This window comes from Falco punctatus (assembly GCF_963210335.1).
Source record: "Falco punctatus genome assembly, contig: scaffold_46, whole genome shotgun sequence".
Taxonomy (NCBI): Eukaryota; Metazoa; Chordata; class Aves; order Falconiformes; family Falconidae; genus Falco; species Falco punctatus.
In genome coordinates, this window is record NW_027660143.1 from 80,081 (window position 1) to 87,802 (window position 7,722).

The window sequence follows — 7,722 nt, forward strand, 5'->3', positions numbered from 1 at the left end:
CTGCTTCCAGCCAGACAAGCTGTCTGCATGGCAGTGACAGTACAGCGTAAGAAGTCGTGGGCGTCTTCCTGCATGCCAAGCGTGAAATGCCCTCCTATTCCTAATCAAGAGGAAGGTAGTACTTCAGTCCTCTACCAACAGAGGATAGCACATCAAAGCAGCTGAGATGACTTACGTGAGAGGGCATTGATGACGGCCCTGGGCTGGATGGCACAGGCTGAGGTGGACAAGGCATCGTTAACGTGCGCTTCCATGATGCACATCATGCAGAAGCCTTCCTGGCGACCTGAAGAGGAAGGGAGGGAAGGAGGGAGGGAAGGAAGCAAGCTGGTCAGGTTAGTCAAAGAGCCGTTGTGATGGGAAACCTCATGGACACCTTGGAGTTCTGCTAGGACAGTCTCCTAGTCGTCCCCAGGTGCCAATGGCCCAGCAAGCCCACGACATCTCAGTACACAGAAAACATGCTTGAGAGGGATGCCTCGCTGACAGAAGTTTTCTGTGCAACCAGCAAATATGTAGGTTATATGTAGGAATAGGGAACGACAGGCAGCACTAGAAAGAGGCGTCTTTGTGACAGCAAACACGCCTCGATAGGCCAAGCGGCTTGTAGGCTTGAGTGTTCCAAGAGCACCCCCTTGGCGGTGGCTGAGAAAGAAGGGCTGCTTTTCTCCTACATCCAGCGGCAGGTTCTGGGGGTCCTTGGGAAGTGCCCAACAGACTGACAAGGAGATCTTCCAGAAAGTACTCACAGGAGTCGCTGTGCTCACAAGAGAGCAGGTAGTTGGCCAGAGGTGGGGTGTACGTCAGGCACTGCAGCACGGAGTTGAGGAAGCACGTGTTGCCCAGGTTGTAGAGGCCTGCTCCAGCTCTCTGCCTTTGCTGCCAGCCCATGCAAATCTTCTCCGGGGGAAAGAGGATCCTTTGTGGTGGAGCCATTCCCTCGGCAACGACTGCAGGGAAATGATGGTTTTGTTGCACAAAAACCCTGGGTAGGCCTGGTTGCTCTCAGGAAAAGCCCCAGAATTCCCTTGAGGTTGTCCCTACAGCAACGTTGCGGGATGGAACACCAGCCGTGCCCACTGCATTTGGGGATTCACCAAGGCCAAGGCTGCTGGTGAAACCGTTACTCACAGGAGTTGTTCCCCATTGCGGCCATCGCTCCTCTCAGCAGCGCAGCGGGAAGCTTTGGCTGACAAAGGATGTCCGGACGCAGTCCAGAAAAAGAAGATCAGCTCCAATCCTGTCACCTGGTTGCAATGAAAGAAGCGGAGCTCAAGAAAATCATTCAAGCACCAAAAAACCCAGAGGCCAGCAGTCACCATCAAACGTGTTCCAGTGGTCGTTTGAAGTGCCTGTAGCGACTGTTGGCAGCAGAGCCCTCTGGCTCTCCAGCCCACATTTGCCCACCCTGTCTGCAGGAGTGACTGCCTTTTGGCCGCTCCTTTAACGGTTGCCATTGCTGGGCTGTGTTTCCGGTCTCCCTTCCTGACCCACCAGTCAAGGTGGGCTTCGGGTCAGGCTACGCTGAGCCCAACGCCTCGGGCTGCCCCCTCCCTACTTTCCTAGCCTAGGCGATGGGAAAGACATAGGAATTAGCCAAGAGGAACGCTCCCCATAGCGCCTGCCTGGCCAGCCTAGAAGGGTGGAAGAGCTCAGCCTAGAGGTTGGGAGGCAGAGAGCGGCCTCCACTTTTATTCCCGATCTACCTCCTGTAGGATCTGTGCCAAAAGTCAAAGCCAACTTACCTTTGAAAGAGGGTGGAAGGTGAGGAGGGGTCAGCAGGAAAGGAGAAATGTTTAGAGAGAGGTAGCCACGCAAGTAGCTCAAGAAGGAGTTATCCCAACGGGCAGCTCGGCCCAACTGGCCCGCTGCTCAGGATGTCCAGCCCTGGCCAGGTGAGGTCACAAGTTCCGGGTGGGTGTCGCATCACTGCCCCTTTGTGACACGGGGCTGCACGGGGACACACGGTGGCCACGCAGCCACCACCTCCCCTGCAGCCAGCAGGCGGCTGCCGCTGGGCTTCCCCACGTGCTGCTGGCGAAGGGCTGTTTGGCCGCCGGCACAGCTCCCACCTCTTCCCTGCGCCGCACAGCCAGAGGAGGAAACTCCTGCCCAGGGCTGGAAGCTGCCCGTGCACAGCTGTGGCTGGCACCGTCCATTGCGCAGGGTTTCTTCGCCACTCTTCTCAGCTACAGGGCTGTGCACGTGAGACTCGTGGAGCAAAGCACCTGGGCTCTGACAGGTCCGCTGCCAAGGAATTTCATCTACCCGCCGAGACAAACCCTGACCCTGAGGCATCCAGTTTGGCCACCAACTCGCTTGGGTGGCTTTTGTTGACCCCTGCCCCTGGCGACGGCTGGTGTTTCCCCTCTCTTGCCTGGGAGGCTGCTGGGAGAAGGCGTGCCCCGGGGCATGCTGGGAGCTGTAGGCCGGGGACAGCCCCATAGCCAGGTTGTTCCCAGGGCATGCTGGGAGCTGTAGGCCCGGTGCTGCAGGGCAGCCATGTTGTTCCCGTGGCATGCTGGGAGCTGCCATTGCCCACCCTCAGCCTCCCAGCAGCCATGTGGAGCTGGGCAGGCGCAGCCTGGGCTGGGCTGGGGCCCTGCTGGGGCTCTGCCCTTCAGCGGCAGAGCTGGGCGCTTCTCCTCGCTGATGGGATGAAGTTATAAAGGATCACTAGGAGAGGCTGCAGCTACAGCAGTGATTAACTCCACCTATTGAATTAGCTCACCAAGGGGTGGCAAGCCTCCTGAGGCAGCTGCGCTATAGCAGTGGCCAAGGGAAGTGGGGTAGCGGAGCGTTGCCTTCCAAAGCATAGAGCACAGAGAAGAAATGAAGTTCTATAAGAACAAGTAGAGTGCAGGTGCCCCAGGAAAGTTCATCTGAAGTTCACCAAGTTGTTGACCACCAGCGCTCTCCAAAGACCCCATTAAAGAACCCCCAGGAGCAAAGGGACATAGGCAAGTGCCTTATGCATATGTAAATCATTTTGAGGAAGTAGTTAGTGCAAAGTACATCTTCCCATCTGAACATGCCCAGAACGGACCCTGAGGGGCTGGATATTGACCGGTGGAGCGTGCTGATGGGTTGTAGCTTGTTTGTTTTCCCTTCCCACACAAAATTCCATTTTGTTTCGTGGGTAAGCAAAACTGCATATTGCAATGTGTTTCCTTGACTGGGAGTTTCTTCATAACAGGTGGGATCTCCAGGTTTAAACCCTGGTGCCAGAAAACCCCAACAAGAACACGTGCCTGGAATAAGGCTTCGCGCTTCTGGGGTATACCGTGGTTCTATTTCACGACTCACATCAAATTGTTCATGAACAATTCCTGAGGGGAGTATTGGGATGAGCTAGGGGATTTATTTCCCATGTTTCAACTCTGTTATCTGGTTTGGACGAGAAACGTTCAAGGGACCAAGGCCATACCCCATTTGTTAGGCATTTGAAATGCCAACCTGGGGATAACATGCCTTCCTATTTGTGGTGCACGGACTCACCGTGGGGTCTCAATACATAGCGGATCCCCGCTTTGCAAGGGGCACAGACCCCCTGCCCAGCAGGCAGCTCGTTGAGGAGCCCAGCAGGACCTTCTTTGCCAAGCTGCTTTCCAGCAAGCTGGCCCCCGCCTGTGCCGGGGCCTGGGCTTGTTCCTCCCCAGGGGCTGGACTCAGCACTTGTTGGACCTGATGGGGTCCCTGCTGCGCCCTTTCTCCAGCCAGACTCGGTCCCCAGCTGCCAGCACACCCACTGTGGTACCAGACACCCCTACCCCCCATTTTGTGGGTGCCAGCGGTGCCCAATGCCAGACCATCCCCACTGGGTTCAGGCCCTGAGGGTGATGCAGTCCCAGCTGCAGGATGGATGGATGAGCTCCATAGATAGAACCATGGATAGAGAAAAGATTGAACATTTCAGATGAAGGGGTACGCCAGGGGTGTCCCAGGCCTGCACCCCACCAGCTGCTCACTGGCAGGGCAACCCATTGCTCTTGTGGGAGCAGCGCTGCCACCACGGGGGCTTGCAGAAACAGACACAGTGGTGCCGGCAGTCGCATCTCCAGTCGCATCTTCTGGCAGATGTGCTAGAATTCTGATGCAAAGAACCTGCAGACACTTAAAGGAGCATTGTCACTGCGCCGTCCTGTGACTGTTAGCGGGTGGTTACTTGACCACTGGCTTGCAGGGTCCCACCAAACCTCTGTCTTGGTGGGATCCAAGCCTCTGTCTCACTGAAACCCCCCTTCTTCACTCACCTTGATGCCTATAGGGTTGTTCTCTCACATAATTCTCACCCCTCTCCCTTTGTGTTTTGTCCTTTCTGCCTTAGGTTTATCACAGAGGTGCCACTAGAATTGGTCATTGGATCAGATTTGGGCAGGGGCTGGTCCATTTTGGAGTCAAATGAAAGTGGATTTATTGCCATGGAGTCAGCGCTTGATCTCTTCTCACCTTTGCCAGACCTACAAACACCGTGAGCACCACCAAACCCTTGCCATGTAAACCCACAGCATCTCTAAATTCCCCAATAGGATGTGAGGTTATTGATCCTAAGGCTTCTTCACTCTGCTTAAATAAGACTTTTTCCTATTCCTCTCCCTGATTTAGGTTATTTCACAGCAGAGGTGCGCTGGACCACAGCTGTGTCATCAGGGCCAAGATCAGACATATCACAAAAACAGTAATAATGGGTAACAAGTGTCCAAGGTCTGAGGAAAGCAAAATTTTTTACAGCAGAGAATGCGGGGGTGGTGAACAGAGGTCACTGTAAAGGTGAAATGAGATGTCCCTAATGAGAGCAATCCATGCTGTCCTTGGGGCCAGAGAGATGCAGGGCTGGGCTGTGCAGTGCTGGCAGGAGAGGGCATCGCTGCAGGAGCGGGCTGGAAACTAGGACCATGCATGGCAATCAGTTAGCTGAGGGGAATGTGCTCGAGCTTGTCCGGACAACGATTAACATGATGAGGCATGTTTACAGAGCACAGGGGAGTGGGAGACGGATGGCGCCAAGGATGGCGCCAAGGAAAGGTAACACCTTGCGGTTAATTGATGGCAGTTAACCACCAATCAGGGATTGCCTAGTATGCAATGCTTAGCTTCAAGAACCAATCTGTTTAAAACGCGCAGCTTCTGAAAGTGTATATAAACTCGTGCTTCTGTACAATAAATTGACATTTGCTTGCATCAAGCTGCGTCCCGTCTCTTCATTCGCCGCAAATTGGTGACCCCGACGTGATGCGTTTAAGGATCTGACGTGAAGGGCTCTCGAATCGCCTAACTGAGCGACATGCAGCGAATCCCACAGAACTTTGCATGATCTGCTGAAAGGAAGCAGGAGCCGGCCAGAAATCCCTCCGGAGTTGAGAGGTGAGCTGTGGGAAATCCGTAATGGGGAATCAGGCTTTGTCCCCAGAAAGAGACGTATATGGATTCCTAAAGGGTCTTCTAGTCAGATCCGGGAGTCCGTGCTTCAGTCTCCTCAAATGATGACCCCTATGGTGGTGTTCCGAAGCCTTAGAAGAATAAGGACGGAACTGGTCGATAAAAAAGACAGCTCGTGGAAGAGGGCTGCGTTCCAGAGGAGACAGCTTGGCTGAAAGATCGTCTTGCTGTCTGGACCAGGCGGACAACCTAAACCCCGAGGATAACACCTGTATTCATCGAGACAGGTGAGCAGCCAAGAAACTTTAGAGATTTTAAATATTTGAAGAAGTTTTAAGAAGCTTTAGAAACCTGTACTCATTGAGACAGGCGAGCAGTCAAGAAACTTTAGAGACTTCGAAAGAAATGAAAGTGGTCAGTAGAAAATTGTATGATGCTGCCGCGGAGGGGAACTCTGTGTCGGGAATACACTTAACATCTTGGTGGCAAATTCTGACTACTCTTTGCCAAGTGTGGACTAATTCTACTAATGGTGCTAAACCAGAGGAAGCTGTAAATTCCACGGACAGCGCGACTCTTCTCAAGACACGGTCAGCGATGGCGATTCCGTCCACACCTCTGCCCCCAAAGCTTCTGTCACGGATTGCAGCGACCCTCACAACACAGGAGCAAGCACGGGAACAGGACAACTCGGACAATGATTTTATTGACACTGATAAACCTTTTGATCCAGGTCCTATAGATCTGGAAAAGGAGCCAGACCTTTCCCCCACCCCCTTGTCTCTCCTGATGCATTGATTATATTTTTGGGGAGGGTGAAAGGGGGTATGAGGGACTGGTAGCAGGAATGCAAGCGGGAAGGGAGGATTCATAATACATTTGCTGTGTCCCTTCTTGAAGTGATGGCAGAGCCTTATACACTCACACTGCATGATTGGAAGTCATTGCTTTGTATGGTACTAACTGATACAGTATATGATGTGGTTATCTGATTTTTGTGAGCTATGTGTAGTGGCCTTGACTGAAAACCTTAATCGGGGAATTGCTGTTAACTATGAGCCGTTGGCTGGAGAAAATAACTGTCCCGATTCTGTGACTCAGGCAAGGTATCCCAGGGACAACTGTTTGCAACTGAATGAGATGGCTATTAAGGCAGTCCGGATGCGGGAGTCTTGCCACAGTCTTGCCGGGTCCTAGAGAGTCACTAACTTTAATACTGACTTGATTGATTGGCTTCAGAATATTTTGCAACAAGTCGAACATCAGGAAGCTCAAGGGTTGCTTTTAAAACAACTAGCTGTGATAATGCCAATGAAAATTGTAAATGGGCAACTTTCACAATCGCAACCCCAACATGTGTCAAATGATTGTAAAGCAGAACTCACAGCAGACTGTAATTCTCAGGCTGAGTTCTGGAATGCAGCATAATACATTTTTGCTTCTCTAATCTCTTCTGTAAGAATAGTACACGCTCTTAACTTGCTTAGTAAATTAGGCTGCTAGCTTGCTAAACAAAGTAATACTACAAATACTATTTTTTTTTCTGGCTTATTAACAGATGTTGATTCTGTCCATCATATGTTGCTACAGAACCGAGTTGCTATTGATTTTTATTATTAGCACAGGGACACAAGTGTGAAGGCTTTGATAGGATGTGTTACGTGAATCTGAGTGACCACTGTGAATTAATTTACAAAAGTATACAAAACTCAAAAGCCTTAAAACAAAGATCTGCAACAGAGCCAGGGGCGGGATGCCTTTGGTCTCTTCTCACGGCTGGGAAACTTTGGGCCATGACTCAAAAGTATTACAGGATTTATTATAATTATCTTTAACCACCTTATTGATGTTTGCCTTATGTCTCCCATGCCTTTTTTTTCCTGTATTCAGTGTTTAGTTGATTGTAACATAAAGCAGGTCATGGTCACCCAGCTACACACCCTCTTTGCCTCGTCGCAATTAACAAGCAAAAAAGAGGATAGAGAATGTCTGAAGAGAGAGATAGGAGAGGAAGCTGGAGAATATTTGACCTAACAAGAGATGAGAGAACAGCTAGGTATTATGAAGGAGAAGAGGAAAGATAAACATGGTTATCTAGTGTTTAATAGGTGTCTGCATGCTTGTAGAGATATATAGCTGTGTAACTACATGAATGATTTCTGCCCTGAGCCTGGTGGAGCATACAGCTGCAGTTTGTGTCCGGGCTCAGAGATGTAAATAGGGGCTTCTCTGTTTTGGTGAAAGTGTTTCTCTTTGCATAAAAAAGAGAGGGAATGAAGGGAATGACCCCAGAGGTATGTTCAGAGAAGGCATGCTATGTTTCGAATTTTTTGACTGAACCAG

General features: G+C 51.2%; 1 long non-coding RNA gene across 1 annotated transcript in view; it reads left to right on the forward strand.

Annotated features, from left to right (window-relative positions):
* The window catches only part of LOC308057835, a 41,810-nt gene extending 35,903 nt beyond the window's left edge, over nt 1-5,907 (forward strand). The window contains exon 3 of the long non-coding RNA XR_013925485.1: nt 5,586-5,907. This is a non-coding gene — a long non-coding RNA (uncharacterized lncRNA). The remainder of the gene's footprint in view (nt 1-5,585) is intronic.
* Nucleotides 5,908-7,722: the final 1,815 nt, after the last annotated feature.